This window comes from Sturnira hondurensis, unplaced genomic scaffold (genome assembly GCF_014824575.4).
Source record: "Sturnira hondurensis isolate 20B ecotype Veracruz unplaced genomic scaffold, ASM1482457v3 Scaffold0005329, whole genome shotgun sequence".
Lineage (NCBI taxonomy): Eukaryota > Metazoa > Chordata > Mammalia > Chiroptera > Phyllostomidae > Sturnira > Sturnira hondurensis.
In genome coordinates this window covers 11,705,451-11,723,414 of record NW_028077960.1, presented here as the reverse complement: position 1 = coordinate 11,723,414, position 17,964 = coordinate 11,705,451, and the positions used below count along the sequence as shown (strand labels likewise).

Here is a 17,964-nt window from a genome sequence, read left to right as displayed (position 1 = left end):
TCATATATATATATATATATATGGGATTATATATATATAAATCATATATAAATTATATATGGGAATATATTTATATATTTAATTTTTATTAAATATTTATATATTTAGTATAAATATATAAATTGTATTTATATTATATATATAATTTTATATACTATATGTGAGTATATATAGTATATATTTATACTATAAATATAATATATATTTATATTATATATAATTTATATGTGCTATATATATATACCTCAATATATGGGATTGAGGTATGTGTATATATATATATACATACCTCAATCCCATATATTGAGTCACATGGAAATACTCCATTTAATATTTTTTTCTGAAGATGTTTCAAATTTCCATGAAGGATAGTGAAGCATTCAATGTAGAAATGAGTACAAATTTTGGTAAATTTGTTAACAAACAAAATGCTCTAAGGAATGTTCTGAACATTATTTTCATTACAAAAGAAAATCATTTTCAAAGTGCTTGACATACTGTAATATGTCTACTGATACTCCCAGCTGTTTTACTAAACTGGCCGCCTGTTCTAAAATCCAAGTGAGGCTTGGGTTTTCAAAATGTGCGTGTTCCTGTATTCCACAACACTCTGAAGATGAACAATCTACCCCACTAAGACTCTTGCTGCAGTTTTTGCTAAACTCAGCATTATTTTCACAGAGTCTTTCATCTTCAGCTTCATCCATCTTTTTCTCAGCTGGAACTACATGACAAAGGTCCAGATCGTGAATGGAGTCCAATAAATGGACAACATGGGGCTGTGGGGTGATTGATTTCAGATGGTTGAGCACATGCTCTTTGCACTGGTCAACTGCATCCAGAAGATTATTTATTTTACTGATCAAAGCTGAACTATTATTTTGAAGGTGACACCAGGAGAGGAAAGCGCTCAAAGTTCCTCTGAGTGGTCCATAGTTCACGATGACTTCTGCACCTTCTTAATAACCTTGATTGAAGCCTTGTTTTTGGTTTTTAATATATTTTATTGATTATGCTATTACAGTTGTACCATTTTCCTCCCTTCACTCCACGCTGCACACCCCCTCCCACCCACATTCCCCCCTTTAGTTCATGTCCGTGGGTCATACTTAGAGGTTCTTGGCTTCTACATCTCCCATACTATTCTTACCCTCCCCCTGTCTCTTTTCTACCTAAAATCTATGCTACTTATTCTCTGTACCTTTCCCCCTTCTCTCCTTCTCCCACTCCCCTGTTATTAACCCTCCATGTGATCTCCATTTCTATGGTTCCGCTCCTGATCTAGCTGTCCTGTTGGTTTGCTTTTGTTTTTGTTTTAGGTGTGGTTGTTAATAATTGTGAGTTTGCTGTCATTTTGCTGTACATGTTTTTTATCTTCTTTTTCTTAGATACATCCCTTTAACATTTCATATAGTAAGGGCTTGGTGATGATGAACTCCTTGAACTTGACCTTATCTGAGAAGCACTTTATCTGCCCTTCCATTCTAAATGAAAGTTTTGCTGGATACAGCAATCTTGGATGTAGGTCTTTGGATTTCATGACTTGGAATATTTCTTTCCAGCCCCTTCTTGCCTGTAAGTTTTCTTTTGAGAAATCAGCCGACAGTCTGATGAGAACTCCTTTGTACGTGACTGTCCCCTTATCTCTTGGCTGCTTCTAGGATTCTCTCCTTCATTTTAATCTTGGCTAAGGTAGTTATGATGTGCCTTGGTGTGTTCCTCCTTGGGTCCAACTTCTTTAGGACTCTCTGAGCTTCCTGGATTTCCTGGAAGTGTATTTCTTTTGCCAGACTAGAGAAGTTCTCCTTTATTATTTGTTCAAATAAGTTTTCCAATTGTTGCTCTTCCTCTTCCCCTCCTGGTACCCTATAATTCGGATGTTGGAACATTTAAAGATGTCCTGGAAGTTCCTAAGCCTCTCCTCATTTTTTTGAATTCTTCTTTCTTCATTCTTTTCTGTTTGGTCATTTTTATTTTCTTTCTGGTCCATTCCCTCGATTTGAGTCGCAGTATTCTTCCCATCACCATTGGTCCCTTGTGAATTTTCCTTTATTTCACTTAGCATAGCCCTCATTTTTTGATCCAATTTGCAATCAAATTCAACCAATTCTGTGAGCATCCTGATTATCAGTGCTTTGAACTATGCATCTGACAGATTGGCTATCTCTTGGTTGCTTACTTGTATTTTTTCTGGAGCTTTGATCTGTTCTTACATTTGGGCCATTTTTTTTGTCCTGTCACACCTGTTACATAGTGAGGAGCAGAGCCTTAGGTGTTCACCAGGGCGGGGCAACCCACATCACTGGGTTGTGACACTGTATGTAGGGCTGGAGTCCAAGAGGCAACAATGGCACTTGCTCTGCTCTCTGCCGCATTTCAGTCATTTCCTCTTCTACCCATGAGCAAATTGGGCCCTTCTGGTACTGATTTTCAGGAGGGTGGGTTTGTGTACATTCTGGGACCCTATGGGTCTCTCCAAAAACTTTCCTGTGAGGCTGGGAGTTCCCTCAGGGCACCTCAACTCCAACAGGTGTTTTCAATCAGTTTTTTGTGGCTTTATTTCCCCGCCCTGGGACCCTGGGTTGTGTGGTCTGTCTCACTCCCCAGTTTGACCTGGTTTATTTGCATGTGAAAGTGGGACCACCTGGTCAGCTAAGTGCCCCTGTGCTCCTCGCTCCTCCACAATCCTCCACCTTGCTGGGTCCACCTGCTGCCACCTTGCATGCCCAGGGTCTGCCAGCCTCCCTGCTGTTCCAGTTCTCTTCGTCCCAGCTCCTCAATTCTGCCCCTCCTACCAATCTGGATGAATATGTCTACTTTAACTCTTTCGTTGTCAGACTTCCATATAGTTCAATTTTCTGTCAGTTCTGGGTGGCTTTTTTTCCCCTTAAATTGTTCTTGTCCTTAGTTTGGTTGTGCGAGGAGGCACAGTGTGTCTACCTACACCTCCATCTTGGCCAGAAGTCTGATTGAAGCCTTGTTGGGAAATAACTGCTTTGCCAGCTTCTAGTTCATCTCTATAGCCATCCTGCAAATTCTGTGTGGACAGAAATTTTTTTGTACTGCATCTCCTTTGATGCCACAATGCTCAAAAGATGCTCACTCAAAAGCTATGCCAGCCTCACATACAGCATTTCAAGGGACCGCTACACTCCGCACCCTCCCCACTGCTTTACTTTGATTCATCTCCACATGTGGCTCTGCCATCCTCATTCCACCAGGGGTGCATGGTCCACTTCCTTGTCAAACACTCCCCGCTCCTTTCCACTGTCTGCCCATTTAATTTTTTATACAGGTCATGATTACCAACTAGATGGCCCAAAGAATCACACATAATTACACTCCAATTTTTTTTAATACTTTTTCCCCAATTCATCTTTTTGTCTAATATTTCATAAGCATCCTATTGTTCATAAGACCTTGGGCCTCCAACAATTTACCTTCTGGCTTAAGGAGGAATTCTCCTAAATTGACAGCAACATGTCCTAAGCCATCTCTCTCTCTCACCTTTCCCAGTATCACTTACAAAGTCTGAGTCAACAAGCATATAGACTAATAATTAAGAGATCACTGTTCTTTGCTACCTGTAAGTGGTCAGTGAGAGAGTTATCTTTTTACTACAAATGTTTATAAAGCTAGAAAATACAATTTAGGATAAAGATCTTTTCTCTTCTCTTCTTGAAATAGAAGTCATTATTCATATATTCAAGGTATTTTGTTCTTACATGCATGTACATATTCCATTTCCCCTGTAGAATTGTGGAGCTGCTGCCAAAGCTGGAAATGTGAGATATTTGTGTCAAAAGTTTTATCACAGCAACTCTGCCTTTGAGATTTTCAGAGATATGGATGTATTTTATGGCTATTTCTAGACATAGAACACAAATCCTCCCATCAAGAAAATTTTCTCTAAGAATGATGCAGCAAAGATGTTACTGTCAGAAAAACAATAAATTCTTCAATGATAATAATTTCTTTAATACATTTCTGAAAGTGTAGAAATAACACTACATAAATATTCTTACTTGAAAACTTGAGAACACATGCATAAACATAAATTTTATTAACAGGTTTAAAAATTGCTCTACATGAAATCTTGCAAACTATTCCTTATGATATTTAAATCCATGGAGTTTCACTGCTAGCCAAAGATCAAAATAAAAAGGGCAAGATGCAAAGACACACAACCAAAGACTTTAGACCAAACCTAAATGTAGTATATTGTCCTAAAATGCTTTCAAATAAGAGAGAAATTATGATTTTTCCCTTGTGCCAAAAACTGCTCATCTGGTCTCCATTCCCCAGAAAAACTAAAAGCAAATGATATTTTTACTTAAAAGATGGAAACTGATGAATTATAATTTAATTGTAGTTTAATTTAAAGAAGCATAAAGTACATAAATACAATGTGATGAATAGGGTGTTTGTGATGTTGTGATATTGTTATTAGAATAGCCAGCTTTTTTAAGAATCCCCCAGTAATCATTGCCTCCTGGTACTTCTCATAACCATGCCCTGAGGTAGTCTTCTCCCACACTGAATCATGGCTTGCCTGTGTAACAACTGCCACTTCAGCCTCGTCCTATCTTGGATTACCAACCATGCAGAATGCCAATCACCATGTCATGAAGACATTCAAGCAGTCCTCAGTGTTGAGAGGTCTCATAGAGGAGGGATTAAGGCCTACCACCATAAGCCAAGTCCAACTTGCCAGCCACATGAGCCAACCACTTTGTATGCAAATCCTCTAGCTCCCATAAAGTCTGCAACCTCATAAAAGACTCTATGCTAGAATCACCTAGCTAAAGCTGCTGCTGAATTTCTGACCCACAATAAACAATAAATGTTTACTGCTTAAAGAACCAAAGTTTTGGTGTAATTTGTTATATAGCAATAAATAACTAATACACTGTCCTTCTCAACCTGATAGGTAGATGTTCTGACACAGGACATCTCCATCTTCGTGAGATCAGAAGAAATTAATTCTTTGTTTTACAAGTTAATAAATTCAATTTTATCAGGTTACCCTAAAGTCATGAGTCCCTAGAAGATCACTCATGCCCACTAGATGTCAAAGTCACAACGGTGTCATTCTTAACCCAAAATGCCAATTTAATAATTTACACTGAGAAGGACCCATTGCTCCAAATGTTGGGTCCTTTTAAGAGGGCAATTGAAATCCAATGATTGTTTTATAAGGATAGAAGTAAAAAAGAGGATCGCTGTGTATTCCCACAGAATATATCCATGAACTATGCAAGTTGAATTTCAAAATCCTTTCTTTTTCTAGAATATTTCTTTTAAAAGAACTAGTCACTAGAACCAAAGCACCCTTTAAGCCTGCAAGCAAAATAAAGACAGGGGTCTTTAAAGGAATCAGTAATAGAACTATAACAATTATTAAAAGTCTGAAAAACACTGGAGTAGTACAGCCCTAAGTTTTCAGGGAGAGCATTTATACTCTCCCATAAAACATCTCTTCATTTTACAAGAGAAATACTCTGTTGCTCTGTGCCAGCCACACCAGCATGTTTCTCTGTTGAAGGTGCCACTTGGCTCATCTGCAAAGGCCCCAGTTTTCCTATTCCTCTGAATGCTTCTCCCCCACATAAATGGAAAACCAACTCAGACCCAACCAGGAGAGTTTCTTTGCCTTTGCTTTTGACTTACTTGCTCTTCCTCCACCCCTACATTATTATTTCAGCTCCTTTTTCCTCCAGAGAGCTAGTTCACTGAAAGTCTGATAATCCATTTCATGTATTATCCTTCCCAGTAGGCTTGCAGTTTTACCTATCTAGACATATGCCTATCTAGACATATTTCTGTTTCAGAACTTCTGATAAAGTCATGATTTTTACACTTCAGTATGTATAAGAATCACTATGGACTTTTTAATAATGCAATTCCCTGGTATCACTCCTATAGATTTCTAATCCATACATCTAACATAGGGCTCAGAAACCTACATTATCTGAAGGTCACTCTTTAAAGATACGTCAAGGAAGGTATTTTGGGACAAAGGAAATCTCCGTTATTAGAAACCACAGGCAGCTAAAGCTTCCTGCCTCTTTCTTCAAGCAGTATCACCACCTCCTTCCAATTATAGTTAGTCCATTTCCTAATCAGTTGAAATTATCCTGCTGCTCTTCCCACAGACCCAGACCCACAAGTGTCCACTTTCTCAGCAGGCATACGAATTGCAACTTGGTTCAGATGGAGTCCATGTTAAAATTAGGCTCTTACTCTCAAGCTCTGATATTTAATATGCCATGATTCCTGGCTTAAGGCTCTTTCCTATTCTGTCCTTTCACCATTTGCCTTTCCTCCAGGATTTCTAAACTAGATAAGCTATCAATCACTGATGACCACAGGCCCCATTCTGCTGAGCCAAATCCTTGACACGGACCCTTTTGAGCCCTTGTTTTTTAGGGGTAGTTAATAGACCACTCGCATCTTCTAAAATCTGGGTACTTGGGGACAGAATTCACAAGCACACATTTATAAATTCCCCAGTTGTACTTACTATAAGAATCATTGGTATTAAGCAATTTCTCAAAATTGCCTAATGATAAAAAGCATCACTAGGTGAAAAATACAGTTTCCTAGACCTTACTGCCCAGTGATTCTGATTGGGGAAGGGGTGGGCTTTATTTGTGACAAGTGTTCCCAGTAATTCTATGATGAGGCAAATTACAGAATTGTTATAATTGAACTGGCCTAAAGTAACAATTTAAGATTTTAACAGTAGGATATCTCTCTGAATTCAGTTTTATATTAGGTTCAACATTAAACCTAGATGCATGAAGCTAGCCGTTAGTAGAGATGCAATCTTCAGAAGATAACAAGTAACTTAACAAACAGTCTTGCACTTTTATTTCATCTGTCACATGCAAATATTTTCAGCAGTAATGAGGGATTTTTAAACAATACTTGAATCTTTAAAAATGCATGTTTCAAGAGTGAAATTTATCAATTCCCTTTAAAAAATAAAGTTATTCAATTTTTTAAATCATGTTTCAAATTTAGCCTTTCAAATAAAGCATTTAAATGGGGAAAATCTTTGGCAGAAAGACTATAATATTATATATATATTATATTTATTATATAAATAACATTATGTTTTATTATGATGATACATAATATAAGATTATTTAAACTAGTCATCTTTGAAATACGATTCTAAATACACAACTACTACTGAAGGGTTTTTTTTTTTCATTCAATAAAAGTTTATTGGTTCCAGCCCTGGCTGGTGTAGCTCAGTGGATTGAGCACGGGCCTGCGAACCAGACAATCGCAGTTCGATTCCCAGTCAGGGCACATGCCTGGGTTGCAGGCCAGTTCCAGGCAGGGGCCAGTTCCCACCAGGGGGTGCACGAGAAGCAACCATACATTGATGTTTCTCTTCCTCTCTCCTTCCCTTTCCCTCTAAAGATAAATAAATAAAATATTTTTTAAAAAAGTTTATTGGTTCCTGCATACCAGGGCCTGTTCTAAATGAGAATCAAGCTGATTCTACACAAAGTCCCCGCCTTTGTGGAGCTTGCATTTGCCATACTATCACGAGGACAAGAAACAATGTAATGGTAGATGACGATAAAAACTAGGAAAAATCTAGAACATGGGAGTAGAAAGGGAAAGAACAGGGGAAGGGCCACACTTGATAAAGAGGTCAAGAGTGTTTTCCCTAAGAAGCAAATGAAACGAGGGGACAAGACATACCTGGGGGAAGGGCATTCCAGACAAAGAGGACAGCAAGTGCAAAGGCACTGGTGCAATATGGAAGCTAATAAGACCAGGTGTCTAGATTTCACCATCCAGAGATCCTTCACCAAACCGCACTATCTCTAAGTCATTAGGGGTGTCCCAATGGTCTTTATGCCATACATCCTGTCTAGGTTTGAGGGTGACTGTGTAAAAGCCCAGAAATCGCCATGCTGCCCTGATTGGAACAGATGTGCCCCTCACATATACAACACTGACCCAGAATCTCAGCATATCATAATAGAAACAGCTCTGACCTGGGAACTACAAGACCTGGAGTTTATTTTTAAGTATTCTGAGTTACATGTCAGTAACCAGGGTCACTATCTTCATTCCAATAGATCTCTCCTAAATTTCAAAATATCTTTGAAATCTAATTTTAGTTGTATATACCATTGATTTCCTAAAATAAACTGAGAATAGGAAGAGGGAGGACTTTCGAACCTTGGATAAGACAACCAATCATCTGGTGTACCTCCTTTTATGAACTGTTTAACAGTAATAATATTACGAAAAGTTCTAATTTGCTAGATGACATTCTGTCACAAAATAGTTAAACGATTGAGGAATATAGCTAGAAATTGGAGATGGAAAATGTTACATGGTCTCCAGTTTGTACTCATAACTACATAAAATTTCTCTCTTTGGTAGTGCCATTCTTAGGGAGATGAACTAGTGAAATATTGAGGAACTAGTGATTTTTATAGTGTTCATCTGAGGCAGCAAGTTGTGAAAAATGCACTCGTATTTGGAAGACATAAGACCTGAGTTCAAATCCTAGCTGTCATTTATTGGCTGTGTGACTCTGAGCAGTGACATATTATTTCTGCATTTCATAATATTTCTGCCTCTACCCTAAAAGAAATATAACAGTTCTTCCTCATTTATACCATAAGCAGTTATTCTGAAATGCTTTAAAAATGAGAGAGAAATTATTCATGAAAGGGCTACTTGAACTACAAGTTGGTATGCAACCATAATATATTAATTTCCAACTCAGCTTTATTCAATAGTATAAATAATTTTCCTTATCAAAAAACTTTTTACTTTATAAAATATTTTTACCCACCTTCTTTTCCTCTTCTGTTCTATTGTACCAATCAAAGCCTTTTCAGCAATGTACCTGCCAAATTCTGAGCTCTTTGGGCCTGTTCAGCCTTTGACACACTGGACGCTAACGCTGATGCAACCTGGTGCAGGAACTGGGATGGACTGGAATGCTCAGGCTCCTCACACTAGTCAAACCCCTGAAACACTTTCCATCCCAAATTTCCAGCAATACAGATAGGTTAAATGCATTCTATTTCCTCCACAATTTGTCTTCCACATTTTCCAAAATATCTGAAATCATAGGTGAGTGCTACATTAAATAAGCAAACACAAAATTACATAAATACTACTACTACAACTGTTTTAAAAATAACCACATGGATAGAAAATATACTATAAGTAAAAACATCAACAGTTGTATGTGGATAGGTAAATTGTGAGTAATTTTATTTTTTTTGAAACTTTTATTTTTTGAATTGTCTATTACAATGAGGTTATTTTTATATTTTTACAAAATACACATTTATTTTTTTTAAAAAAACTAGAAAATTTAGAGAAACAAAAATAAAAAATGTAAATCTAATCCCACAGTAGGTGGATAGATATATAGACAGATGTGTCTGTTTTATTTAATGGGTTAAACCTGGTAGTGTGCAAACAGGAAAGCTCTTTTTTTACCACCTCCTTCAGATTGTATCTGTCAGCTCTCCCTCCTCCTCCTCCTCTGGACGAGTGGACCCCAATCCTTCGCAAGTCACTTTCAGCTACAGAGGAACAGTTTGTCCTCTCCCCCACTTCAGAACTGATGTGAGGATTAGAGACCTATGGGGCAGGAGCCAGAGGAAGGAGGCTTTTGTTCTTTCACAATCCTCATTTCACTTCCTCCCTTCCTCTTCTGGTTCAGACAGGAGGCTGGGTCGGACTAGCGAGAGGGATGAGGAGACAAGGCTTTTTTACTCATCTGTTGCCCTGTGTCAATTACCCAATCAAATTCTAGTTCTCTCTCATGGGGTGAAGAGCACTAGTTTCATCCTTTTTTAGACACCTGTGCACCTCTATGGCACCTTCACCTATAACATCCAGACACCAACGATGTTCTCCAGGATACAAACACTCCCTGAGTACCTGCCTTTTGAGGTAGGTACTGAAGCTTCTTTCTACTGAAGCCCTTCCTCAAAGCAATCAGCCCTCTTGGACAAGACACTTTATAAAGACCATTAACACCATCTCCAGTGTCTACATGGCTCACAGAATTCACAAATCTCTATCCCCACCTATTCCCATTTCTGCTGTATCTCAGGTAGCCTCCCAAAGTCAGAAGTGTCCAAGTGAGAGGCAGTCATCAGTTTCGATCTTCCCTATATCTGTCCCTAAAGTCCTGGGCACAGGTATCCATTAAATCTCTCATGTGCCACATCTATACACTTGTGCTGTTCAGCAGACATACAGCAGAGGAGCAAAACGCAATCTCCCCTTCATTCAAGTACCCCTTGACCTCACTGAGGGTTCCTTGTGTGGCTCTCTCCATTTGGCTTGTGGAGAAGACTCAAAGACCCATCTACTACAAACTCCCATCAAAGAATCCTCCCAATGAATGTCCAGGCTTTACTGAAACAGGCTGCTGCTGATGACGGATACTGGGCTGGGCTGGGCCAATATCTTACAAGTGTTCCGGCACATAACCTAGCATCTCTTTTAAAAATGTGGTGGTACTTTTTGTCCAGTGTCTCAGAGTTTGCCAGAATTCCATGACAACAGGAAAACTGCCATTTCACCAGTTAGGTACATATACTGTTACAAAAATGGGATTTTATGTACACATTAATAAGCATTATGTCTATCCCTGGCTGGTGTGGCTCAGTGGATTGAGCTCCGGACTGTGAAGCAAAGGGTCACCAATTTGATTCCCAGTCAGGGCACATGCCTGGGTTGTGAGCCAGGTCCCCATAGGGGACGTGCAAGAGGCAACCACACATTGATATTTCTTTCCGCCCCCCTCTCTCCTTTCCCGTCCCTCTAAAGAGAAATAAAATCTTTTAAAAAATAATAAGTGTATCGCTGGTCTATTATGTCCTTGGTATTGAGAAAAATATAAAGAAGAATATGATAAAATCCCTGTCTTTTAAAAACCCTGCACTCCAGCAGGAAAGATAAGACATATGAATACATAAGTGTAATAAAAGACATTACAAATGCCATAAAAGTGGCAAAAACAAAGCATTATGGATGGTACAGAAACAGAAAATTGTTTCCAGTGTGGAGTACAGAGGACTGTGTCTCAGGAGAGGTTAGATTTCAGCCAGGTTCTGAAGAATTGCTAACATCTCAGCAGTGAAATGGAGGTGGGAGAATGCGTATTCCAGAGACAGGACCTGTGTGAGCAAAAGGGCAGAGCCTGAACATCATTCCATTTCTTCAGGTAACACCGAGTAGGCCAGGTTTCTGGGAAACACAGTACTGAGGAAAACCAACAATGTCTTGGGGCTACATCACAAGGGGTAGATAGAGAAATTGGGCTGTTCATTTGATAGTGGGGAGTTACTGAAGAGTTGTGAGTTACAAAGAGACACCAAGCTGTGCCAGGAAGGGCTTAAGGCCAGAAAAATATCATGGAAGCATAGGCAATAATCCTTGAACTGGAATGTCAGCAGGGGAATGCTAAGGAACGCACAGTGATTCAAGTGACAATCCATAACCTGTCAAGCATTCAGCCCATCCATCACCCTGCTAACAGCAGTAAAGCCTTGCTGGAAAGACTGGCTTGACTCTTTGCCGGTAATGAAGGATTTACACTGAGAATACATTTCCCACTTCGCATCCCCCTCAAGGCCAGGGTAATACATTTTCAAAGAGGCTGTTTAGTGTTAAGGGTCCAGGCTAAAGGCATGGAAAGAAGCAGAGTTAACTAGCTCATAAGGGAATAAACTCACTGACAGAGACAAAGGGTCACAGGCACATGTCTGGGGGTTTAAATAGCAGGACAGAGGAAAGGGATGGCAAATGGACTAACGCCTTCTTGAATCTGCCTCTGTAATAAAATTACCCATAATAGCAAAACACTGAAATGGTGATGGTAATTATATGTACTAATTGAGAAATAACAATAAATGCTACCTATGAATTGTGACTATTGAGATGTGTGATGCTAATTGGAAGTGCTATACAGCACTCAATTTCTGTACTAGGTGCCCTAATAACGTGTCAATATGACCAGGAATTCTTCATGTTGTAAGCTATCCTAATTTTTGTTATCATTAAAATGCCAAGTCTAGGTTCTGGCCAAATGAAGGCGTAGGTGGAAACCCTTCGCTTCCTCGCACAACCAAAAGGAGGATGACAACCAATCCAAAACCAATAAACAGCTGAAAGCGCCAGAAAATCAAATTGCATGGAACTCCAACAACCAAGAAGTTAAAGAAAAAATCAACCAGAACAACCACACCCGTTAGATCAGCAGACAGAGAGAACCCGTGGTGAGGCTGAATGAATGGGAAACTGAGACTCACAGTTGACTATGGACTAGGGCAGAGGTTGCTGTGGTGGGAGAAACTCCCAGTCTCACACAAGGGTTCCTTGGAAAGTGGGCCTAGAGCCACCAGGGGAGCTGCATTGTTCCCTTTCTGGCCCCTCCCCACAGGCAGCTCTGCAGCACAGCAAGGAGGGTTGCCCTACCCAGAGGAATACCTAAGGCCCCACCCCCTTACAACTTAACAGATTCACTGAAACAAAGAAACGGGGCCCAAATGAGAGAACAGAGTAAAACTCAGGCAGAGAGCTAAGTGATGAGGAGATAGCCAACCTATTTGATGGTGAGTTCAAAGCCCTGGTAATCAAAATGCTCACAGAACTGATTGATCTTGGTCACAAAACGAAAGAGCAAATGAAAGATACCCAAAGTGAAATAAAGCAGAATATTCAGAGAGGCAACAGTGACAGGAAGGAAACTAGGACTCAAAGCAAAAGTTCCAATATCTGAATTATAGGGGTGCCAGGAGGAGAACAACAGCAAGAAATTGAAAACTAATTTGAATAAATAATGAAAGAAAACTTCTCCAGTCTGGCAAAGAAATAGACTTCCAGGAAGTCAAGAAAGCCCAGAGTCCCAAAGGAGTTGGACTCAAAGAGGAACACACCAAGGCACATAATAATTACGTTAGCCAAGATTAAAACAAAGGAGAGAATCCTAGAAGCAGCAAGAGAAAAGGAGACAGTTACCGACAAAAAAGTTCCCATCAGACTGTCAGCTGATTTCTCAAAAGAGACCTTCCAGGCAAGAAGGGGCTGGAAAGAAGTATTCCAAGTCATGAGAGGCAAGGACCTATATCCAAAAATACTCTATCCAGCAAAGCTATCATTTAGAATGAAAGGGCAGATAAACTGCTTCTCAGATAAGGTAAAGTTAAAGGAGTTTCTCATCACCAAGCCATTATTATATGAGGTGTTAAAGGGACTTATCTAAGAAAAAGAAGATCAAAAATATGAACAGTAAAATGACAACAAACTCACAACTATCAACAAATGAACCTAAAAGAAAAGAAAAAACAATGAAAACAAAAACTAAGCAAACAACTAGAACAGGAACAGAATCAGAGAAATGGAGATCACATGGTGGGGATTTCAGTGGGGAGTGGGAAGGGAGAAATAAAGAGGAATACAGGGAATAAGAAGCATAATCAGGAGGCATACAATAGATGGAGAGAGATAAAAAATGGTATAGGAAACAGAGGGCTCAAAGAACTTATAGGTATAACCCATGGACACAAACTAAGGGGTGGGGAATGCTGGAGGGTTGGGGGGACATGGTGGAGGGAGGACAAAGGGTGGGGGGAATTAGAAAAACTGCAATAGTATAATCAATAAAAAATACTTAAAAAATAAAATGCCAAGTTTAATGGGTTCTGTGCCTTTGCAGCACCCTGAACCCAATCCAGCACCCTGTAGTTACCCTGATGTTTTGCAAATCTCACTTTTATGCCAGATATAATTAGTTCACAAATGTTTCAGGATTGGGTCAAAGAGGAAATAATGAAAGGGGAAGACACTCTCACTGGCAAAGTGAAGGTCATCTTTACAGAAGCAAGAACACCAGTAGCGCAGTAGAACAGAAAAATTTGTGGGCTTCTTTGATGGTACTGCACTGCCATCTGGAGGCAGAGAGACAAACCTACACCATGCAGCGTGGTTTAACCCGTTAGAAAATCTAAAAGAAATGCAAGAACAATAAAGGTAAAGTGAAAAAAGATGTGAAATTCTACAGTCATCTTTTCAATGACCTCCTACCTCAACAGGAAATAGAAATGGCTTCTGAATCAAAAATAAAGGTAAGGGTGTTTTAAAGTAAAAGATAGGCATTTTCCCAGAAATCCTCAAATATAAGGGTGAGTGAATTAACAATGGAACTTGAAAATCAATATATAAGTGAGGAAAAAGAAATTGAGGGAGGGGACAATGAGCAAAAAGTTTGCTGGGAAGGCAACCACCATTAATGACTAGAATAGCAAAATACGGTCCGAAAGATAGGGAGATGGGGCGATTGAGGAGATGTTAGTCAGAGTACAAACTTTCAGTTACAGGAGAAATAAGTCCTTAAACTTAATGTACAACATGGTGAGTATGGTTAACGATAATGCATTGCATATTTGAAATCTGCTAAAGAGTAGAACCTAAATGTTCTAAACACACACACAAATAATAAATATATGAGGTGATAGATATGTTAATTGGCTTGATTGTGGCAATCATTTATAAATATCAAAACATCATATTATATTCATTAAATATATACAGTTTTTATTTGTCAATCACACCTCAATAAAGCTAGAAAATAATGTATCATCTGTGAGGCTAGATCAATTCCCTTCCCCAGGCAAAAATTAAGGCAGCCTTCAAAACATCTCTGGTCATTTTAAATAATACTAACATTTCTCCCCTAAAGCAGATGCCTGACTAAAAGTTGGTCAGCCTACCCCTGATTTCAGCAGCAACTTTGGGGGACAGCTCTAGGTGAGTTTTCACTCATGCAGAAGTAACTGGACTAATAGAATGTTGGAAAATCCTATTAAAGGTCAGCTGAGGCATCAATTCAGGGCTAATACTCCGAAAGATAGGGGCACTGTGCTCCAGGATGCGGTACATGCAGTTCAACCAATGGCTGGCACAGAGTTTGTGATCTGAAAGGTGATCATATGGGAACAGAACAGAGGTGGACGTGGTATTGGCCCATCTCTCCATCACTCCCAGTGACTCTGGGTACAGAATGTGTGCTTCCCTTCCCCCCATCCTGGGCTGTCTGATTTTGGGTCTTGGTTCTCAGAAGGGTTTATTTCCACCAGGAGGCATGGCAAGGACTGCACTGAATCTGAAACTATAGATAGAGTCCTGCTCACTTTGGTATTCTGATGCCCATGGCCCAGCAGATAACAAAAAAGGTAAATATGCTGCAAGGGCAGTGAACTCTGATTACCACGAGGAACTAAGATTGCTACTATATAATGGGGGCACGGAGAGGTGTATTGGTATCTGGGATGTGCACCTGTATCTTCTGGTGCTTCCACGTCCAGTCAACACAGCAAACAGGCAACTGTAACAACCATACCTGAAAAGAGCAAGACAAGAGTTCAGACCCTTCAGGGATCACACAGTCTTTCTGGATCACCCTGCCAGACAAGCAAACTACACCCACCAAGTGCTAACCAAGAAAAATATGGAATGAGTGGTAGAGGATAGGGAAAAAAAAAGTCACTCATGGCCTTGTGACCCACTGCAACGGCAGGGACTAAAGCTTATTCTTCTAACCCACTAGTAATTCTTACCTAGTTATTGAAGCCAGCTAGCTCCTAGGGAAGGATTCAGGGATAAGGTGGTCTTGATGGGAGGTACATGTGAACAGGAGCTATGTGAGGGGTGGACAACAGTAAATGCCTCCCGTGTATCCATATCCCGTCCTCAAAGCCCACCTCTGATTTCAGCCATAGCGGTGGTGAACAGCTCACTTCCAGTCCCTTGCTATTTCAAGCAAACATTACACTTTTTCCCCCTGCTTCAAATAATCACTTCTCAAATAAACTACCTTTATCCAACTCCTAGTCTCTGGCTCTGCTTTCTGGGGACAGCCCCTGTGTCAAGCATTCCTCTTTTTCCATCCTCACTGCCATGGTACTAGCCATTGTACTACCATTGCTGCTGCTGCCTCCTCCGATGCTTTCCTGTCCTCCCTCCACCCAGCCCTGCTGCCACCAGTGTCCTGCCCCTCGCCTGCCACTTCCCACCTCCCCTGCTCCGGAAACAAGCCTCAGAAAGCCAGCAGTTCTGTCCTTCAATGGCCTGTGCTCAGGCTTCCAGACCTCAGCAGAGGGATCGCCGATGTGCGATTCTTTTTAAATCTTTTATACGAAAGCTCTCCAGACTGCTTATGTTTTCCAGAGACTATTTAGTGCAGAGACTGCCATGATCTCAAAAACTGTTAGTGCTTTCTCTCTTCAATACCAGAGGATTATTAATCAAGGAATTGTTCCATCCCGCGGAACAGTCAACTGGGGTCCCGAGTCTACCTGAAATGGATGAATAGGGATGGGAACAAGAGGTGCGAAGAAAGGCAGCAAGACAAAGGATTCTGATCAAGCTGCAAATTTTATTTTAGGCGGGGCTGTTATATAGGGGGCAGGGGAAAAGGGGAGGTGGTCCTGATAGGTTGTCCTGTGCATGCTCACTGCATGCTCTTGGCGACGGTTGGTGGGTGGGCGCGTGATCAGCATCTTGATTGGTAGTTAGTACGCGGGATCAAGGGATGCCCACAAGGGTGGGGGCTACCTGGCTCGGCTGCAGTATCCTGTTTGGGGCTGCCTCAGCCAAGCCCTCCTGGTGCTATCTTCTTGAAAAGATTGCATCCGCCGTCTTTAGGCCCCAACAAGGAATAATCAGGAGATAGAGTATTACTGCCGAAACCAGCCCACTGGCCACTGCTTCTCCTGCCATCAGTGAACAGGAGAGGAGTTTCACAGTCCCAGAGCTTCCCTCCTTCTTCTCATTGCCACACCTTTCGCTCTTCAAGTGATTCTGTCCACTCCCAAGGTAAAGGTGAAGAAAGACAAAAACACACTGTACTCTTCTCCCTAACTGCCAAGTATCAAGGAATGGTTCACAGGTTTCAGCCCAGACCTATCTGTGTCTTAGAGTGGAGCTGTGATGGATGCTAGGCTCTGGGGAAAGACTCTTTCCCTAGAACAAACTGGTTGTGCTCACAAGCACTGTCCCTGCTGTATGAAGTTCTCAGGGGAATAATTATATACCCTGTGCGACACACAAGTCTGTTGGTGTCACTCATGAAAGAACAGTAGTTAGGTCATAAGAGAGGAAGTGAGATGGGAGGGAGGAGGACGAGAAGAGACAGGAAAGCAGCCATTAGGTGGTGTGTTGAGTGCCTGGATGCTAAGAGCAAACGGCTCACCAGGACTCTTAAATGCCCGTGTTGTAACTGAGATCTCATCCTCAGGGTTATATGAAAAAACACCCATGGCACCCTTTGGCACAGCAAAGGGGCTCAATTGAACCTGACTTAAACCTATGGTCTTAAACCCCATAAAACAAGTGTTGCCACAGGGAAAGCTCCTAACCTTGAGGATACTGATTCGATGCTCTTTGGATAAGAAATTTATAAGCATAAGCAGGTTCAAGGACCGTCATCACCCCTGAAGTATATCCAATAATAACACACACACAGACACACACACACTCTCAAAAAAACAAACAAATGGAAAAGAAAGATGTTTGGATAGAGGGAGAGAAAACCAACAAACAAAACAAAAACCTGAAAACAAAGTCCACAATTTGATCCAAATGGAAATGCAGAATTTATTAAAAGAATTTATGCACCGAAAGATAAAAGGGCACTGACTGGCTTTGGGGCTTCCATAACAAAAGTTCTGAATTAACTTGAATATCATATGATGGAATGCATCTATTGACAAACTTTCATGGACGTAATCAACACCAGGGATTTGCACTGTATTTAAACAAGGCACTTCCTCTATTCCTATGGCAGTTGAACATAAAATAGGAGACATATAGGTAAGCCTCATCTTAACCATTGGTACTGCCATGCCTGCATTGTCCACAGCCACAGTATTACTGTAAATACATAATAGTGGACGT

The 17,964-nt window shown here is 40.4% G+C and overlaps 1 pseudogene; it reads right to left on the bottom strand.

The window, feature by feature from the left end:
* Nucleotides 1-461: 461 nt before the first annotated feature.
* LOC118987689 (protein YAE1 homolog) lies at nucleotides 462-17,496 on the bottom strand (annotated as a pseudogene).
* Between the last annotated feature and the right edge of the window lie 468 nt (nucleotides 17,497-17,964).